The sequence below is a fragment of the Somniosus microcephalus genome, chromosome 15 (genome assembly GCF_052327205.1).
Source record: "Somniosus microcephalus isolate GS21.2 chromosome 15, FLI_Smic_1.0, whole genome shotgun sequence".
Taxonomy (NCBI): Eukaryota; Metazoa; Chordata; class Chondrichthyes; order Squaliformes; family Somniosidae; genus Somniosus; species Somniosus microcephalus.
The window spans coordinates 117,035,238-117,056,123 of record NC_141001.1 but is presented as its reverse complement, the minus strand read 5'-3'; the positions used below and the strand labels follow the sequence as shown (position 1 = coordinate 117,056,123).

The 20,886-nt window shown below is 45.9% G+C and overlaps 1 protein-coding gene across 1 annotated transcript in view; it reads right to left on the bottom strand.

Annotated features, from left to right (window-relative positions):
- LOC147107169 (spondin-1-like) overlaps positions 1–20,886 on the bottom strand; it is a 567,692-nt gene that overhangs the window by 104,646 nt on the left and 442,160 nt on the right. The window lies entirely within an intron of this gene.

Here is a 20,886-nt window from a genome sequence, read left to right as displayed (position 1 = left end):
GGAACCACCGTCAGCTAACGTCCAGACGGGTGAGGAGGAAGAAGAAGGCTCTCTCGCTGGCCTAACTCAGGACGAACCCGAATATTACCATGACCTGTTGAGTGACACTGAATATTACGAGGATGTGGTCTGCCCAGCTTGTGATGAAAACTCCCAAAGTGCTGAAATCCGGATGAAGCACTTAAGGTCTAAGGAACATAGAGAGTTGGTGGCGCTACAGCTGGCAGCCGAGAAAGGAGCTCCGAGAGTTTCAAAAAGGCAGAAAAGAAAAAGAAGAAGCAGAAGATAATAACTGTCTAAAATATTAGCACTTCTACCATCTCAGGCGGGACACTACGAAAGGAGCTAAATTAGTTGAAAAACTGGAAAATGTCAAGACAGCCAGTTGGTTGTAAAAGTCCGCACTGCTGGTTCAACAGGACGAAAGTTCAAGCTGTTACGTCAAGAAAAAGGCTATGGAGGAGTCACGCTAGCCAGGTGAACCGGCTACACCAAAGAAATGTTGTTCGGAACGAGTCAAGATCAGAGACTGAATCCATGAACTGTTTCCGCAGAGGCGGAACCTGTGAACTGTTCCCACCGAGATTATATCTGTAAATTGTTTTATATGACATTGACTCCACGAGATTATATCTGCAATTTGTTTTATAGGAAGTTGAAGATATGTATGTTTAACGGGGACTCTGTAAGTAATAAGCTAAAAAGGGAGGATTGTAGTGTATGTACCCGTCTACCTTTAAGGGAACTATTGAATGTAACCGTTCACCTTTAAGAGAACTACTTTAGGTGTGGCACTATTTGTTTGGCTTCTGTATACTGTGATACCGATAGTGACCACACCAGTATATAAGTGTTGTGGCCGGATTGCTGGGGCAGATTCGCCCTGACCTTCCAATAGTAAAGACCTGTTTGTTTGTTACTTCTGAAGTCTGTGTATTTATTAACTGCACAAACCACAGACTTTACAACTAGAATGGTACCAGGGATGAGGAAGTTCAGTTATGTGGAGAGACTGGAGAAACTGGGATTGTTCTCCTTTAGAGAAGAGAAGGTTAAGGGGAGATTTGATAGAGATGTTCAAAACCATGAAGGGTCAGTAACCAGATAGCACAGATTTAAGGTAATTGTTATAAGAACCAGAGGTGACATGAGGAAAAAAATTTTACTCAGTGATTTGTTGTGATCTGGAATGCGTTGCCTGAAAGGGCAGTGGAAGCAGATTCAATAGTAATTTTCAAAAGAAAATTGGATAAATTGCAGGGCTGTGGGGAAAGAGCAGGGGGGGAGTGGGACTAATTGGAGAGCTCTTTCAAAGAGCCGGCACAGGCACGATGGGCCGAATGGCCTCCTTCTGTGCCATGCCATTCTATGAATGAGGGTTTCAGCAGAAGATTGGCTGGGGCTGGGCAGGGGCAGAGACGGGCGACCTTATGGAGGTAGAAGTAGGTGGTCTTTGCAATGGGAAGGATATGGGGTCGAATGCTTAGCTCAGGGTCAAATTGGACGTCGAGGTTGCAAACAGCCTGGTTCAGCCTGGAACAGTGGCCGGGTGGGGGAATGGCTAGGGTGGCTAGAGAGCGGAGTTGGTGGCGGGGGCCGAAGACAATGGCTTTGGTCTTCCCAAATACCCGGAAGGAGAAAGGTGCAGGGAAGTCAAGGAACAAACGTTGCCAAAGACCCATTTAAAGCATTTTAAAAGAGACACTGATGGGTTAATAGCTGTATTAAAATGACAACGGGGTGTCTCACAAATGCATTAAACGTTCATTGCCAGCAATAACTTATAGGCTATTAACACACCACTGACTGTTCCTCTGCTCAAAGTTGTGCAGACTTGAAATCGGAGAGGTCCATCTCTCTGATATGGCGCAAGTCATAATTCCACAATTGCTCTTATCTGTACCTATCCTCGGAACAGAGTCTGCACCTGAAACTACTAATAATACTTTATTATCATAATTGAAATCTTGTCTTTGAGTGCCTGTTAAGATGCCAACTTAATCAAATGAAGTGACATTCAGCAGCCTTTAATCATTTCAAGTACGTCTTGAAATTTTACATCCTTAATTTTTGCTTTGGTTTCCGCGGCAACCGCATCCACTCACTCTACAGTTTTGGTGCTTGATTCTCCTGATGGTGTGCAATCTCTAATCTTTTTCAGCAGAAGTACATTGTCCCCAATGTTTAACCACATAAACAGATTTCCACTCTTTTAACAGACAATTACGATGAGTGAATCATGCATCAAAAAACAATTTAACAAAAGTGCCCCCTTTCTAGAGGGGCACAAACCATAAACTCCAAATTACAAGCACAACCAAAGGATGAAGGGATAATTACTAGATCTTGCCCCTTTAGGGCTACCCCGGATCAGGTGCATTCCTCAGATGTTCACTTTCAACTAAAGTTCAAGGTAGCCGAATCCTAAAGACGCTTATTTGGGTCTAAACTTCCGGACTATCTCTCCCTAAAGGAAAGGAACAACCTGAAAATGTTACCATCCTCCAGATAGCACTTATAATCAGTTTAGCTAGACTGTAACGTTCCGGATATTATGAGGGTCCGGGAAACTCCTCCAGAATTCTGCAACTCCTCACCCAAGAGCGTACAGAGATTGAGTTTGCGAGTTTGATACAGAAGTATTATGTGAGACAATTCTAAAAATATAGATTCATTAAAGAACCGACATATAATTTACAGTTGGTGAGTCAATCACAACATTAACAGTTCCAAAAAAAGAAAGCTTATAATTCTATTATCAGAGAACCTACTCTCAAATCTTAACTTCGCTACAGTTTTACAGTTCTTAGTTTTATTCAGGATATCCACCAAAATCAAATACAGTACCTTTGATCCCCGAGGTATAAAGAGTTGGAGACTTACAGAGCTAGCTCTGAAGCTGAGAATCGCTTTGCCCCTTTAAGCGAGTCTACTATCCCATTTGAGAGTTCAATATTTATACCCTTTTCCAGTGGTATTTCCTTTAAGGTTTTCTGCTGATGTAAACTAATTATCTCCAGTCATTTTTCTGCTGACCCCTGCAATTCTTAGTCACCTCAGCTGGTAGCATTACAGAACCATGTCTCTCCTCTCGGTGTTCTAAATTTATCATAAAAAACGGTGTAACAGCAGGTGCGCTTTACTTGGTATCATTTTTATGAAGGCAGATGTTTGTTACTTTTATGTGCTCCTTTACGAGGTGTAAATTAGAACACCTTATATAGGGTGAACTATTGTCTTGTTCCCAAAGGTTCAGACTTCAGGAGCCTTTAACCTTCTGTTTCAATAAGGTTATTGATTCAGTGTCAACAACTTATCTTATCTCAATAGCCAGAATGCTATCACAGCTTTTTCATAGTTTGTCATGTTTTAAAACGGCCAGAATTCTTTCATAGAATGGTGTATTTTTCTGAATAGGTTATATGGCTTATTCTTTCACAAGGAAACTTAGCAAATTAAAACCTAATGCTATTCCCTGTGTCCACTACACACTCCAGGCACTGCGGTGCCCACTGATGGCGGAAGTTTTTTGTTTATTCATTCACGGGATGTGGGTATAGCTGGCATTTATTGCCCATCCCCAATTGCCCCTTGAGAAGGTGGTGGTGAGCCGCCTTCTTGAACCGCTGTAGTCCCTGTGGTGAAGGTGCTCCCACAGTGCTGTTAGGGAGGGAGTTCTAGGATTTTGACCCAGCGACGATGAAGGAACGGTCAATATATTTCCAAGTCAGGATGGTGTGTGTGACTTGGAGGGGAACTTGGAGGCGATGGTGTGCCCATGAGCCTGCTGCCCTTGTACTTCTAGGTGGAAGAGGTAGTGGGTTTGGGAGGTGCTGTCAAAGGAACCTTGGCTAAATACTGCAGGTTATAACATAATCAGAAAGGATAGGGAAGGAAGAAGTGGGGGTGGGGTTAACTGTACTAATTAGAGATAACATAACGGCCATAGAATAAAGGGACATAACTAACAGAAGGTTAGGATAATAATCCATATGGATTGAAATAAAAGATAAGGGATCAGTCACATTAATAGGAGTACACTGCAGACCATCTAACAGTGGGAAGGAGGTGGAGGAAGAAATATATAAGCAAATATGTGAAATGACTGAAGGACATAGAATAATAATCATGGGAGATGTTAACCAGCCCCAAATAAACTGGCAAAAAGAGGCAGCAAAAGGGGCTCAGGGAATAGACTTCTTACAATGTGTGCAGGACCCCTTTCTTACACAGTATGTAAAAAGCCCAACAAGAGAGGGAGCACTGCTGGATCCAGTAATGAGAAATGTACCAGAACAGATCAGAGAAGAAAGTATCTGGGAACATCTAGGCAATAGCGATCACAGCATAATAAGGTTTAAGGAAAAGATCGAGCAGGACATCAGTAAGACAAAGACCAAAGTAGTAAATTGGGGAAAAAAAACTGATTTTATGGGGATGAGAATGGAACTGGGGGAAAATATACTGAATTTTTTTTTACTGACGAACAAAGAAATAGAACAGCAGTGGGAAACCTTTAAAATGGGGATCAATAGAGTCCAGGAGAAATGTATCCAACTAAAAAGCAAGTAATGACCTATCATGGATGAATAAAGAAATATGGGCAAAATTGAAACAAAAAAAAGGCACACACTAAATATAACAGAACAGAGGATGACAAAAAGGAATTCGAAAAGGTTAAGAAAGAAGTAAAAAAAAACAATTAGGAAGGCAAACAGAAACTATGAAAGTAAATGATCAAGAAATCCAAAAAGAAAAAGTAAAGTATTTTACAGACACATAAATAACAAAAGAAAAATCAGGAGAGGTCTAGGTCACAGGCAATGACAGCGAAATGGCAGAAATATTAAATAAATGCTTTGCTTCGGTATTGTTTTCGGTCCCCGCCACAAACTCCGTTCCCTAGCCATTGACTCCATCCCTCTCCCGAACATTTGTCTGAGGCTGAACCACACTGTTCGCAACCTTGGTGTCATATTTGACCCTGAAATGAGATTCCAACCACATATCCGCAGCATAACAAAAACCGCCTATTTCCACCTCCGTAACATTGCCCGTCTCCATCCTTGCCTCAGCTCATCTGCTGCTGAACACCTTATCCATGCCTTTGTTATCTCTAGACTTGACTATTCCAACACACTCCTGGCTGGCCTCCCACATTCTACCCTACGTAAACCTGAGGTCATCCAAGACTCTGCTGTCTGTGTCCTAACTCGCACCAAGTCCTGTTCACCCATCACCCCCTGTGCTCGCTGACCTACATTGGCTCCCAGTTAAGCAACGCCTTGATTTCAAAATTCTCATCCTTATTTTCAAATCGCTCCATGGCCTCCTCGCCCCTCCCTATCTCTCTAATCTCCTTCAGCCCCAAAACACCCCAAGATATCTGCGCCCCTCTAATTCTGCCCTCTTGAGCATCCCTGATTATAATCGCTCAACCTTGGGTGGCCGTGCCCTAAGCTCTGGAATTCCCTGCCTAAACCTGTCCAGCTCACTACCTCTCTTTCCTCCTTTAAGACGCTCCTTAATCCCTACCTCTTTGACCAAGCTTTTGGTCACCTGCCCTAATTTATCCTTATGTGGCTCGGTGTCAAATTTTTTGTCTTAAAATACTCCTGTGAAGCACCTTGGGACATTTTACTACATTAAAGGTGCTATATAAATACAAGTTGTTGTAGTTGTTGGTATTTACCAGGGAAACTAACAAGGTGGAAATGACATTAGGAGAAGAGGTTAAAAATTATATAAAGACATTTAAGATAGAAAGGGGGAGATAATTGACAACATAATCAAAGTTAGAGAGAGGATAAAGCCCCTTGTCCGAATGGATTGCATCCGCGCATATTGAAAAGAAGTTAGGGAAAAGATAGCAGAGGCACTATTACATATATATAAAAATTAATTAGAAAAGGGAATAATGCCAAAGCACTGGTGGACAGTTAATGTGATTCCTATATGTAAAAAGGGAGATAGGACAAGCACAGGGAGCTATAGACCAATTAGCTTAATGGCGGTCGTAGGAAAGATAATGGAATCCTCACAGATGTAATTTTTAAAAATCTAGAAACTAAAAATATAATAAAGAGTAGTTAGTATGGATTCCAAAAGGGAAGGTCATGCTTGACAAAACTTACTGAATTCTTTGAAGAGGTAACAGAAAGGGTAGATAAGTGTAATGTAATAGACATAATATATTTGGATTTCCAAAAAGCCTTTGAGATAAGGTAATGCATAGTAGACTCATGACTAAGGTTATGGGAAAAGTAGCAGAATGGAGAGCAAGCTGGCTACAAAACAGAAAAGGTAGTTCTTTCTTAATCATTCACATGATGTGGGCATCGCTGGCAAGGCCAGCATTTATTGCCCATCCCTAATTGCCCTCGAGAAGGTGGTGGTGAGCCGCCTCCTTGAACCGCTGCAGCCCGTGTGGTGAAGGTGCTCCCACAGTGCACTTAGGGAGGGAGTTCCAGGATTTTGATCCGGTGACGATGACGGAACGGCCGATATAATTCCAAGTCAGGATGGTGTGTAACTTGGAGGGGAACTTGGAGGTGGTGGTGTTCCCATGCGCCTGCTGTCCTTGTTCTTTTACGCAATAGAGGTCGTGGGTTTGGGCAAAGAAGCCTTGGCGAGTTGCTGCAGTGTTTCTTTTAGATGGTACTCAGATTGGCAAATGGTGGGAAGTGGTGTTCCACAGGGATCGGTGCTGGGACCGCTGCTGTTCACCACTTACCTAAACGATTTGGACTCGGTAATTGGAAGTACAATTTCAAAATTTGCAGGTGACACCAAATTGGGGATGTAGTTAATACAGAGGAGGACTGTGGCAAAATACAGGAAGACATTAATAAACATGCAATATTAGTGTGTAATTGGCAAATGAACTTCAATATCGATAAGTGTGAGGTAGTACATTTTGGTAGGAAGAATAAGGAGGCCACAGACTCCTAGGAAAATAAGAGATTAAATAGGGTAGAGGAACAAAGAAATCTGGGGGTATAGATACACAAATCACTAAAAGTAGTGACACGTTAACAAGGCCATGAAAAGAAGCAGCGGGGTTCATTTCTAGAGGGATAGAATTGAAAAGCAGAAAAGTTATATTAAACTTGTATCGAGCCTTGGTTAGACCACACATGGAGTACTGTGAACAGTTTTGGCCTCCATATTATAAAAAGGATATAGAGGCATTGGAGAGGGTGCAAATGATTTACAAGAATTATACCAGAACTGCGAGGGTGCACCGATCAGGAAAGGATGAACAGGCTGGGTCTCTTTTCTCTTGAAAAGAGAAGGCTGAGGGGGTGATCTAATAGAGGTCTTTAAAATTTGTGAAAGGTTTTGATAGAGTGGATACAGAGAGAATGTTTCCACTTGTGGGGAAGAGCAAAACTAGAGGCCATCAATATAAGATAGTCACCAAGAAATCCAATAGGGAGTTCAGGAGAAACCTCTTCACCCAGAGAGTGGTGAGAATGTGGAACTCGCTACCACAGGGAGTGGTTGAAGCGAATAGTATCGATGCATTTAAGGAGAAGCTAGATAAATACATGAGGGAGAAAGGAATAGAAGGACATATTTATGGGGTTAGATGAAGAAGAGTGGGTGGAGGGTTGTGTGGAGCATAAACACCAACATGGGCCAGTTGGGCCGAAATACCTTTTTCTGTGCTGTAAATATTTTGTAATACTGTGTAATACAATGCAAGGATCAAGAGCAATAATTTAAATTTATATAGCTCATTTAACACAGCAAAAGATCCCAAGGCGCTTAACAAAAGCGATATCAATAAAAACATGTTTGACACTGAGCCACACGAGGTGATATTCGGAGAGGTGACCAAAAGCTTGGTCAAAGAGCTAGGTTTCAAGGAGCATCTTAAAGGAGGGGAGAGAGGTGGAGAAGTGAAGAGGTTTAAGGAGGGAATTCCAGGGCTTAGGGCCCAGGGAGTTGAAGGCACGGCCGCCAATGGTGGAAAAATGAAAATCAGGGATGCGCAAGAGGCCAGAATTGGAGGGGCGCAGAGATCTTGAAGGCTTGTAGCATCCGAGAATGTAAGTGTGCAGTAACTACACGTGCATGATAATTTGGTCACCAGCTACATTTACTACTTGCCTTTCCGGTTGCACACCCTCTCCCACCCACTGTCAGTGTGGAGACTCAGCATCAACCCAACCACGGCCAAATTGCATTGCTGCCCAGAGTGGGTGGGCTGAGAGATCATCCGCAAGACCGACCCATCCAATCAGGGATGGGCCCCTGAGGCCAATCCATGGACCTTGGGTTTCTCATGGAAAAAATTGAACGTAACTGCATAGTGTTAGCCATGGCTCAGTGAGTAACAATCTTGCATTGGTTCAAGGCCCACTCCAGGGACTTGAGCACAAAAGCTAGGCTGACACTCCCAGTGCCAATACTGAGGGAGTGCTGCACTGTCGGAGGTGCCGTCTTTCAGATGAGTCGATAAGCTGAGGCCCCGTCGGCCCTCTCAGTTGGACGTAAAAAGATCCCGTGGCACTGTTTCGAAGAAGAGCAGGGGAGACCCCCTGGTGTCCTGTGGCCAATATCTATCCCTCAACCAGCACCTAAAAACAGATTATCTGGTCATTATCACATTGCTGTTTCTGGGAGCTTGCTGTGTGCAAATTGGCTGCCACGTTTCCTACACCACAACTGTGACTACACTTCAAAAGTACTTCATTGGTTGTGAAGCGCTTTGGGATGTCCTGAGGTCGTGAAAGCTGCAAGTTCTTCTTTTTCTATAGATGGTGATGACGAAGACACTATTGAACTTATTGACTTGCCACATACCAATGGGGTGAACTTTCAACTTGCAGCGGGAGCGTGAAACTGCTGCTGCGAACCCGTCATCTGTTCTACAAAGCAACGGATCTTCATTTACAATCGATGGAACTGATCACTGGGCAATTTCTATAATGGGCAGTCGATCCGCAATTCCAGATTCATGCCCAGCCATCTCCAGTGACAGACAGCTAGAACCACATTCCCCAAAGCATCAGGAAAAGTCCCAGATCCCTATTAATAAAAGTGAAATCACATCCACTCCCTCCACCACCGACGCACCGTGTCTGCAGTGTGTGCTTTCTACAGGAAGCACCGCAGCAACTCGCCAAGGCTTCCCTCGACAGCACCTCCTGAACCCGCGACTCCCATTACAATGAACGACAAGGGCAGCAGGTGCGTAAGCACACTGCCACCTCCATGGATCCCCTCCGTCCCGAGTTGGATACACAGACATTTAATTTGACAGCACCTCCCAAACCTGCGACCTCTACCACCTAGAACGACATGACGGAAGTGGTGGAAACGGAGAAACTCAATGTTTTCAAGGGGAGACTGGATAGGCACTTGAGGGAAATAAACTTTGCAGGGCTACGGGGATAGAGCGGGAGAATGGGACTGACTGGATTGCTCTGCAGTGAGCCAGCACAGACTCGATGGGCCACATGGCCTCCTTCTGTGCCATTATGACTCTATGGGCCTCCCGTTAACGCCCTAAGGGAGCAAAAGGGCACTAATGGGGCACAAAGCAACTAGCGCCCGGGCGCCACCAACACTTCCTGCGAAATTCAGCGGGAGGTTAGCGGCAGCGGTAACCGTTAGCGCCCCATGGCGCTGCGCTACCGGCGATGACATCATCGCCGTGCGCAGCGCCCCGTTCGCGATCTTCAGTAGTGGCCCCTGACATACCACTGGACGCTATGTCCGACGGGGTCAGGGGGGGCCTACCTGCGGCCAGGGCGGTGCTAATTAAAGGCGAGGTGCCGGGCGGCCATTTTTGTTGCTGGCCGCCTGCCAGCACCTGCCCCCCGTTGCCGTCCCCGGCCTTCTCTTCAGTCCCCCCGCGGTGTGCCGGCTGTGCTCCGTGAGCCTGGCACTTCTCTCGAGTGCCGGGCTCTTTTGCCAGCACTCTGATCTCCGGTGGCCCAGCTGGGCCCCGGGTCGTGCTGTGCAAGGCCCCGCCCCTCTTGGGGCACTACCGATGAATTTCGGTCGCGGGGGCGCAAATTTTTTTGAGGCGCTAAAAGTAGCGCTCCGGTGAAGTTAGCACCCCAAAGGGGGCGCAACTCAATTTTCCCCCCTATGACTCTATGGGGGAAACATTCGGTTGTTAGCGCCTCCCATTAACGCCTCCGGGGGGCGCTAACAGGGCGCTAGGAACTTAGCGCCCGAGCGCGGCGATTTTAGCCCTGCTCGCGAAATTGACCAGGTGTTTTGTGGCAGCGCTAAACACTATCGCCACGATCTCCTGCGCCCACTGATCGTGACATCAGTCAAGCATGCAATGCCCGGTAGCGCCCGCTGCCTTAGCACCTGCCGCTAGGAACGACAGGTAGAGGGGAAAGTTTTCAAGTTGGGAAGGGGTTGGGGGAGCACTATTTAAAGGTGGGCGCTTCCTGCCTTTTCTTGTCGGCAAAATCTTTGCTTTTAATGGTGTCCTAAGGAGTTTTGGCCCTCGGCACCACTTTTGAGGTTCCTAAGCGCCAAGCTCTTTCCCTGGGCCTATCCATTAGTGCTTCCAACACAATTGCTTTAGAGGTCTCTCCAGGCCGAGAGTCAAGGCTGCGATGAACAGGGTGTGGCTGGCCAGCAAGATGGCCCTGCCCCTTTAAGAACTGGATGGCGCCAGTCTGTCTGGCTTCCATGGCAACGGACATCGCCTGAGCTTCAGTAGCATTCTGAGGTAGCGACTCGTTCCCTGATGTTAGCGCCGTAAGAGAGGTGTGCAGCGCCTTATTTAGCGCTCAAATCACCTCCAGGGACGATAGAGGCGAATTTTGCAGTCGGAGGCGATAATTAGCGCCAGGCGTTAAACTTTGCGCCCGGCCAATATTAGCGCCCCAAAATGGGCGATACCGAATTTTTCCCCCTCTGACTCTATGACAAGGGCAGCTGGCCCATTGGAACACCACCACCTCCAAGTTCCCCTCCAAGCCACACACCATCCTGACTTGGAAGTATATCGGCCGTGCCTTCATCGTCGCTGGGTCAAAATCCTGGAACTCCCTTCCTAACAGCACTGTGGGAGCACCTTCACCACACGGACTGCAGCAGTTCAGGAAGGCTTCTCAAGGGGCAATGAGGGATGGGCGATAAATGCTGGCCTTGCCTGGGATGCCCACATCACCCAGGAATGAATCAAAAACTCATTGATAAGACATTCTGGCCACTATTCCAGCAGACACATTAACTCATTTATTTAACTGCTCTGTTTAAAAGGCAGGCAGGGAAATGCCAAACTGTAAGCCTCCCTTTTTGACCAAGCTTAAAGTTCAAGCGTGGAAGTAGGAAAGCAGAGGTGGGGGGGGGGAGGCAATTAAAAATCGGAAACTAAACCAAGTAATAAAATGCTCTTTATGTGTAAATGTCAACGTTGATCCTGATTTTTCTTTCCACTCTCTGAAGAATAGCAGTGAGCGCCGTGGATTAGAAGTAAAAACAAGGTTTAATTAGCAACGGCAGGTCAATAGATGGCCCTGATTAGATTTCAGCGGTGCTCTCCTGCACTGTCCCTATTTATGAGAGGCGATTGTAACCTTCTTCTGCTTCAATAAAATATCTTCTCTTGTGCAAGCTTTTACTCAGAATGAGCCTTTCTACAATCACTCGCCTGAGATATTGATACAACTAGGGGGCATAGTCTCAGGATAAGGGGTCGGCAATTTAGGACTGAGATGAGGAGGAATTTCTTCACTCAGAGGGTTGTGAATCTTTGGAATTCTCTGCCCCAGAGGGCTGTGGAGGCTGAGTCTTTGAGTATATTCAAGACAGAGATCGATAGATTTTTGGACTCATGGGGAATCAAGGGATATGGAGATCAGGCGGGAAAGTGGAGTTGAGGTCGATGATCAGCCATGATCTTATTGAATGGCGGAGCTGGCTCGAGGGGCCGTATAAGAACATAAGAACATAAGAAGTAGGAGCAGGAGTAGGCCATACGGCACCTCGGGCCTGCTCCACCATTCAATAGGATCATGGCTGATCCTGGCCGACTCCTGCTCCTATTTCTTATGTTCGTATGTTTTTTATTACAGCCTTTTCCCCATCCAAGCCTTCACAGTTAAAAGGTGTAAATTCTGAGGGAGTTTACTTAACTGAACCGTGTCCGCGGGATTAGCGTGAAAGTAAAACCAGGTCAAAATAGATATTTAAATAAAGGAAAAAGAGGAGGCTGTGAAGGAAGTATTAATGACGGAAATTTCCATTCATGGCGTGCCTTTGAGCGCACAAAATCCAATTCCCTAGGCTGCCCCTATTGTATTCCGAAACCCTTTGAATGTAAATTTCTGCCGAGTTAATAAGGTCCATACTCAGGAGACCATCAGAGGAAATCAGATCGGCGTTTTTAAAAGCCGTTCCATTAACGGGAATTGTCACTTACAGACAGCCTGCTCCTTCCTTGCTGATCTCCTTTTCGAAAATCATTCTACATCCCCCCCTACTTTGCCAATGGGAAACCTGGATTTAATTCTTTAAGCAGCGAACAGCGATAATCTGAAAAGCTAAAAGGTTAGAATTAATTCGGCTGTCTCTAACTCATTACCAGCCTATAATGTACAAGGTCTATGCGGTGGGGGGGGGGGGACGTGTAAAAATAGTTTTAATAATGCCGCTGTTTAGATATTCATGGGATTGACTTTAGCTGGTAGAATTAATACTCCACCAAAGTCTCTTTACTGTATTTAATTTCGGAGTTAACTCTTTGTGTGCTGGCGGAGAATTGGTTTATTCTGCCTGCGTAAGGCTACGAGGGAGGAAGAGAAGCGTGCGAGATAATAATCCCTCCCACCGCCCACCCCTCCGGCCCAACGACTGACAGAAGGGAATCCCCATGCATGCTTATGGAGGTTCAGAAACCCCCATATTTATGAATTGGAATACCCAAAAAAAAAGCTCTACACTTCAGATACATTTTTTAAAAATCACATATTTAAAATTAATTAAAATAGCATTTAATTAAATATTCTAAACAAAATGTTATGTTTTAAAGGGGCTAAAAATAAACTTACCTTATTTAACAGGTTTTTAAATGTATAAATTATTGAAAAAAAGTTATTTTTCTGTTTATTTAAAACTCTTACGCTGGTATAAACAAGCCCTATGCCTGCTTTTACCAGGTGTAAGAATTTCACGGGCATTCGCTGGGCAGAAGTGGGGCAATTAGCCTGTGGATGCCCTTTTCCTGGGGATGCGTGCGATCTGTCAGAAGAATTCTTGACAGATCGCAAGTTCCGGGTTTTAGCGCATGCACGGCGGTTGCCTAAACCTGCAACTTCCACGCCCCTTACGAGCACATGCGCACGTCGCACGCACCCGTAGGGGCTGCAAATTACGGCCCATTGACCAGATAATCTGTTTTTAGTGATGTTGGTTGAGGGATAAAGTTGGCCAGGACACCAGTGAGAGCTCCTCTGCTTTTCTTAGAAATAGTGCAATGGGATCTTTTACACCCAGAGTAGACGGGGCCTCAGTTTAACGTCTCATCCGAAAAATGGCACCTCTGACAGTGCAGCACTCCCTCGGCACTGCATGGGGACAGATAGCCTGGATTTTTGTGCTCCAGTCAGGGGAGTGGGACTGTGAATCCACGACCTTCTGACTCAAAGGCAAGAGTGCTAGCCACTGAGCCACGACCAACACCTCAGCTAGAAACTTGGAAGAAGGAAAGCAATGGATGAAAGGGTTGTTTGGTCCAGCACTGGAGGGGTGTTTAATTTTGCTACAGAATCTCCCGTGCATTGCTCACGGTGCTTTAGAGGATCCTCGGGGGAGAGGGGAACTTTTCAACTGACTGTTGCCCGTCTGTAAAATGGGCGACCAGCGGAGGAAAATCTGTTGAGGCCCTTGCGCACCCATTTGCCTGTCTAATTTTGGTCTGCTTACCTAAGAAAGGATATACTTGCCATAGAGGGAGTGCAGCGAAAGTTCACCAGACTGATTCCTGGGATGGCAGGACTGTCGTATGAGGCCTGCTTTTTACAAGGTAAGTGGTGAATTAATTAAAATTAAAACATTTTTTCCACAGGTTTATTATTTTTAAATACTTTAAAGAAAGGTAAGTTTATTTTTAGCCCCATTAGAAAATAAAATTATTTTTTTCAAAAATTTAAATTATTGTTTAAAATAGTTATTTCATGTAATTTATAGTTTATTTAAAAAATGTGATTTTTAAAAAATTTATTTGAAGATTTAGTGATGTTTTGGGGCCCGTAGTATTTCTAAGTTTTGACAGCTCTCCCTGTCAAACTTATGAATGGGCATTTCCCTGCTCCGATTGGCTCTCCATGGCCCACGTGATCCCAGGGGATGCATCGAACTAACTGCGCCCCTGGGATACGCAAGCACTGCGCGCCGGCAGTTGGAGGAGGCCCAGGATCGCAATTCCACGGGGGCCCACAGCTCAACGGCCGGCGCACAAGGTACCCGCGGGAAGCCCCCGACCTGAATTTCTGGGCCAATACGTTTCTGGCCTCAACAAGCATCTGAAAGCAATTAATAAAGATAATAGAAAAGCCGTGGTCACCAGTGAAGTAGGCAAAGTGGCAATTTTAGGTACGCATCGCAATTTAAGAGAACATGGACCTCCTTTCCCCTGTTTTTTTAGCAGGAAAGCACATTGCCAGTGTTGCTGTGGCTCAGTGGGTAACACTCTCTAGGTGGGAGGGGCTAGGAGTGAGCAGGTGTTACTGGTTGCCTGATTGCAGCAGGGAGTTGGAGTGAGTTTGTAAAAAGTTGGTGGTGGGTTTTTGGGTTTTTGTTTTCAGGTCTTAGGGCCCCTCAGAGGACAGTGTTCAGAAGATGAATTTAATTAGGAGAGAAACTGTGGTTGGAAGGGAAAGGAAAAGGCCCAAAGATTTGGGCCGGGACCCCAGGAAGTTTGGAAAAGAAAACACGGTGGTGGTTCAGTGCGAAGATAAGGAGATACGAGCTTGGGATATTATCCAAGTGGTACATGAGGACTGTGGTGAGGGAAGCTGCTTTGCCTGCCGACCAAAGCTGAATGTTGGGTTCGAGGTGACAGTCAGTGGCCGAGAGGAGGTGGAAAGACTTTTACTCAGTTTGAAAGTTGGCGATAAGTTCTTGGAGGTATCTCTGTTATATTCGGAAGAGGTGGTGGTCTCATTCTTAAACCTGCCGGTTTATATTGAGGACGATGTGCTAATCAAAAAGTTGGAGTCGTGGGACATTAAAATTTGCTCGGCAATAAAGAGGAGGTACTGTCCAGGAACACGGGTAGCAGATGGAACCCGTTACATAAAGGTGCGGTTCCCAGAGGGGGTGAGGTAATTACCGTACAGCATGAAATTCGAGAAATGGAAGGAGTGCAGTACTTCTGAGTACTGCATGATAACCAAGTGAAGGTTTGTTATTATTGTCTTGGACACGAACATCTAATAAGAAACTGTCCAGGCTTGTACTGTATAATTGCGGCGAGTCTGGACACATCGCTCGGAGCTGCAAGACGGAGAGCTGTGGGGTGTGTCACAAAGGCCCCACCCGCTGTGAGTGTGAGGCAGAAGGAAGCTCTATGAGTGACGAGGAGATGGGAGAAGGAGCAGGAGGTGTGAGTGGAATGGCCGGAGGAGCGGAGCAGTCGGAGGACACCGCTGGTAAATTGAAGGAGAAAAGAGCACAGGAAGAGGCGGAAAATTGCGGAGCAGAGAACAGGATGGTGGAAAACACACCAAGTACAGTGGAAAAGAACAAAGACAGCAGCGGGCAGCAAGGGTCGAGTGCAGACTCGAGCCTTAATATGGTTCAGCTCTCCCTAAAGAATCTGATGTCTGCGGGGGAAGAGGAGGCGGGAGCGGGGTGCGTGGTAAATGTAAGTACAGGAAACTCTCGTTTAAACGGCACCTAAATATCCAGAATTCTCTATTAACTGGCAAAATTCATACTCCGAAAACAACACCTCAATAACCGGAAATGTTGCCGTGTCCGAGTCTCCCGCAGTGGCCGAGTTAGTCAGTGGGGGTAGTTCTCCAAACTGCCACTACTCGGCTTTTTGGCGCTGTCGGAAGTCCGAACACCTCAACAACAGGAGCCTGACTCTCCCGCGCTGTATACAGTCATTTATTGTATAAGTTTTGTTTTACTGTTAAGTAATTAAAGAGTTCTGGATTACCCTCAACTGGCAGTACTGTACTTAATCAAGCATCTTCCACCATCTATTTAACACATCATTCTGAAGGTGAGTACCCAATTACTGTACACTGCACATTTATTGATTTTTTAAATTTTTGTTTGTTAAAAATAGCCTCGGTAGATAACCCTCTCTGTCATCCGGAATTTTTAATCAACCGGCACCATCCCGGTCTCGTCGGTGCCGGATACCAAAGGGTTTCCTGTACTCCAAAGAAAGACTGGGAGTCGGACATCTCGGTGGGCAGGAGGGGGCAAGACAAGGAGAGGGTGCAAGAGGCAGGAGCCTTAAAGGGGCAGCAGGACGGGAGCGGCGAGACAAAGACACCAGAAGGGAGCAATATAGGTGCGCCATTGTCCCGGAGAGAGAAGGATCAGGGAGCAAGGGTCAGAGGTGGAGATGAGGTCGAAGGGAGCAGCACTGTTGGGAGAAACCGCGATAGCAGGAAGACTCTCTATGGGAGATGGGGCCAGAAATTCAGTTAGGCCCCGCCAGCTCGCTTGCGCCCAGAGGTTACCGCTGGGCGCGGAGCCACTCGCGCCCGTCGGATATTCAGTTTCAGCGCCCCAAGTCGAAGACGGCCGCTGTTCAAGGGTGTGTCCGCCCCCGCTTGGGGCGCTGAAACTGAATTTCGGCGCGCTAGTTGCCGCAGCGCCACCCGCTGCGGAGCGGCAGGCTGCGGTACTGCAGGCCTTCCTCCCTCTCTTAAGGGGGAGGTGCCTGCAACAGCGAGATCGCCGCTCGCTAGTGCTGGCAAATGAGCCCGGCACCACGGAGAAGTGCCGGGCTCCCGGAAAACAGCCGGCAATGCCGCGGGGGGGGGGGGTGGAGGAGGCCGGGGAAGGAGGTGCGGGCAGGCGGCCGCCGAAAAAGCGGCCGGCCGCACCTCCACCTTAACTCGCCCCACTAAGGCTGCAGTACGGCCCCGGTCTCTGAACGTTGTTTGCGGCCGCTACGGAAGAGGCGGCCGCTACTCAATATGGTGGTCGGGCTGGTATCGGGGCGATAGCGGGGCACTGCGCACGCCGATGACGTCATCGGCGGCGGCGCAGCGCTACTGGCTAACGCCGCCATTACCGCAGCGCTGAATATCGGCGCAACCTCATCAAGTGGCGCAAAAGCCCTCTTTGGACGAAAACTGGGCGCAACGCCTACTGAATTTCTAGCCCATGATGTATCTGACGGGGAGCAGGATTATGTATCTGACGGGGAGCAGGCACAGAGGGTGACAGAAGAGCTTGAGAGTGAGGAATTAGAGGGGGACAGAGACATGGAAGTGGAGGGTGGGGTGGCATCATGTGGAAAGGGAAAGGTTAGTGGGGGGGCAGAAGGAGGGAGAAAGGGCAGCTCCTTGGCCCAAACTTAATGCAAGGAAGAGGCTGGAACAGCAGGGAAGGTTCAAACAGGAGGTGAAAAAGAGTCAGAGGCTGCAGGAAAAAGCAACAGCTGATTGAAAAGTTGGGAAGGAGCATGAGAGGAGGGAAGGGCCAGAGATTAAATGATGGGGAGATTATCAGGCATACTTCCCTTCTTCGGAGCCATGATTACATTGGCCTCGGTTAATGTGAACGGACTGAGGGGTGAGAAGAAATTGCAGCAGTTGTTGCAGGGTTTTAAAGGCACGGACTTGCAAGTTGTGCAAACAATAACCGTAGAGGGGTGGCTGTTTTGGTGAGTCCGTCCATAAAAGAGAACGTTGCCTTGATGGACAAGAATGCTGAGGGGCGATTTTTATGGCTAAGGGTAAAAATGGAGGGATTTAATTGCGATTTTTTAAATATCTATGCACCGAACGACCATTGCAGGCGTCGCGAGTTTTTTCGGGGGTTATTCACTGAAGTGGCAGAGGTGGAAAATCCTTGTATAGTGGGGGATTTTAATGTATTTTTATCTCGGATGGACATTTCAGCCCAGGTGACCTTTAAGGATGATAACTCCAGAGGGATGATTATAAAAATGATGGCAAATTTAAATTTGAGAGACTTATGGAGGGATCGGAACCCCATAAAAAGGGAGTTCTCCAGATCAGGTTGGGTGGGTGATGTTTTAAAACGGAGCCGAATAGATTTTGTGTTAATGTGGGAAGGGTTAAGTTCTGAGGTGATGGAGATTTATTATAAAAAAGTATTTTTTAGTGATCACTCGGCTTTGGTTCTTAGAATTAGGAACAGCAGAGTTAAGATCGGTTCAGGGGTGTGGATTTTAAACAATCAATACCTGAAAGAAATTGCTTATAAAGAAGGGATTTTAAATATAATAAAGAATGCTCGGAAGGAACCTTTGTTCTTGAAAGAAAGAAGAGTTTGGTGGGACAATTTCAAATATGAGGTAAATGTTTTTTCGGTACGTTATGGGAAAAAGAGAGCGGCAGCAAACCGGCGTCGAGAAGAGAATATAAACAAAAGGTTTACGGATGTCTGTAAAGCAGTTGACGGAGGGGATAAGGGAGCAGAGACTCAGTTCCAGGTGCTAAAGGAAGAGTGGGAATTATTGCAAGCTGAAAGGGGGCCATTCTCCGTGCAAAGGCTAGAGATGCATTGGAGGGTGAAAGATGCACTAGATATTTTCTAGAGCAAGAGAAGCTGCGACAGAGATTATCATTAATTGAAGAGTTGAAGGTTGGGGAAAGATCATTCATGAAAGTGGAGAGATTTTAGAGGCGGCTAGCAGCTTTTATCAAGAGTTATATACAAAAGGAGACATTTCCAATTTGGCGATGGAGAAGGTTACTGCTTTTATTGAAGAGGGTTTAAAGGAGGATGAGAGAAGCATGTGTGACAAAGAAGTAGGATTAGCAGGAATAAAAGTAGCAATAAGTGGAATGAAGGGGGGGAAAAGCCCAGGGTCCGATAGACTAAGTGCAGAATTTTATAAAGAATTTTTCGAGATTTAAGTCCATTGCTCTTAGAAGTTTTTAAGGAAATTAAAATTGAGGGAAGCTTGGCCCCATCTATGAGGAGAGGTATCATAAGCTTAGCTTATATAAAAATAAAGGGGATAGACGGGATCTAAAGAATTGGAGGCCCATCACATTATTAAATGTGGATGATAAGATCTTGGCGAGGGTTATGGCAAATCGTTTGAAGGAGGTGTTGCCGCAGATAGTTTTCTCAGTCCTATGGAGTCACAGGCCGGGACATCGCAGACTCTGTGGTCTCAATCCGAGATGCGATAGAGCTCATGGAAGAGAGTGGGAGGGAGGTTAAACATATTTAGCTGTGTTAAATGTAATGGTTTTTTATCCAAGTATTTTCCGATATAGAGATCAGTGAGACAGGGTTGTCCCCTGTCCCCATTGTTGTACACATTGGTAGCAGAACCATTAGGTTACATGATGCGAAAGAAACAAGGTGTAGTTGGGATTGCGGTTCCCAGTTCTGGGCTGGTGTCGGTGATACACCAATATGCAGATGACACAACCTTAACATTGAGAAATGGGGAGTCAGTGAGGAAAGCTATGGATGTAGTGGAGGAATATTGTAGAGCTTCAGAAGCCAGAGTGAATTATAGTAAGTCCCAATGCCTGGTTGCAGGGAGGGGTAGGGGGGAATGGTTGGGCGAATGTCCCTTTAAGGTGGTGGAGGTTTTGGAAGTTCTGGGGGTGCATATGGGGTGCAAGAAAGACAGGGATGAAGTGGATCGATTAAATTGGGAACCGAAGGTTATGAAAATTAAAAAGATTTTAGGAAGATGGGAAAGAAGGTGGTTGAAAGTGCAAGGAAGAGTGACAGTGGTGTCTGCTCTCCTGCTATCTAAGCTATGGTACTTATTGACGGTGGAGGATATTCCTGAGTGGGCGGAAAAGTCCATCCGAGAGGCTTGTGTGAGGTTTTTATGGGAAGGGAAACCAGCCTTGGTGGCTTACAATACCATCATTGGACGGAGAAATCAGGGAGGACTCAATTTCCCAGATATTGATTTGAAGAAAAAATCCTTTAGAATCAAATGGGTGAAGAGATTTCTTCAGAAGTCAAATACAAGTTTTTGGAAGAGTTGTTTTGAGCATTTTTTAAAACGAAGTGGGATAGGAGGGCAGGGGATATTGTATATGGAATACAATAATATGTTTTTGAAATCGATTAAACTTCTCCCTAGGTTTTATAAGGGGGTTGTAGAGACTTGGGCCCAATTTTTAAAAAGTGTGCAGTTTATGCCCAAGGGGGCTGAGGAATTTTTAGAACAGCCCTTATTTTTGAACAGGTGGGTCAACATCGAAGGAGAGGTTTTATTAAATCAAGCTTTTATAAAAGCTGGGATTGTATCTGTGAAAGATGTATTATACGAGGTGATTCCAGGTTGGTTGCCGGAAGCGATAGTGAGGGACATCGTGTGGGAGGAGGATCAGTAGGTAGAGGAAAAAGCAATAGGAATTATGTATGAGAAGATTGTGAGGGCAATGCCACAGGATTGGATGGAAGAAATAAATGCGGAAATCTCCAAAGGAAGTAAAATGCGTCCCGCTTTTCCAAGCTTTGTACTGGAGAAAGGGGGAGAGTTGGTCCGATTTGACAACTGTAATACTCGAGATTTCTATCAGGTATTTAGAGAATGGAGATTCAAGACACCTGCTGGTCAGGAGTTTCGGCAGAATATATACCCACAGCTGGACTTCAACAGGATTTGGAAGGGAGTGTGGGCGAATTTTAAATGTCCAGAGTGGATTGAACTGGATTTCAAATTGGCTCATAACCGGATTTTTACCATGACGGTCTTGTGCAAGA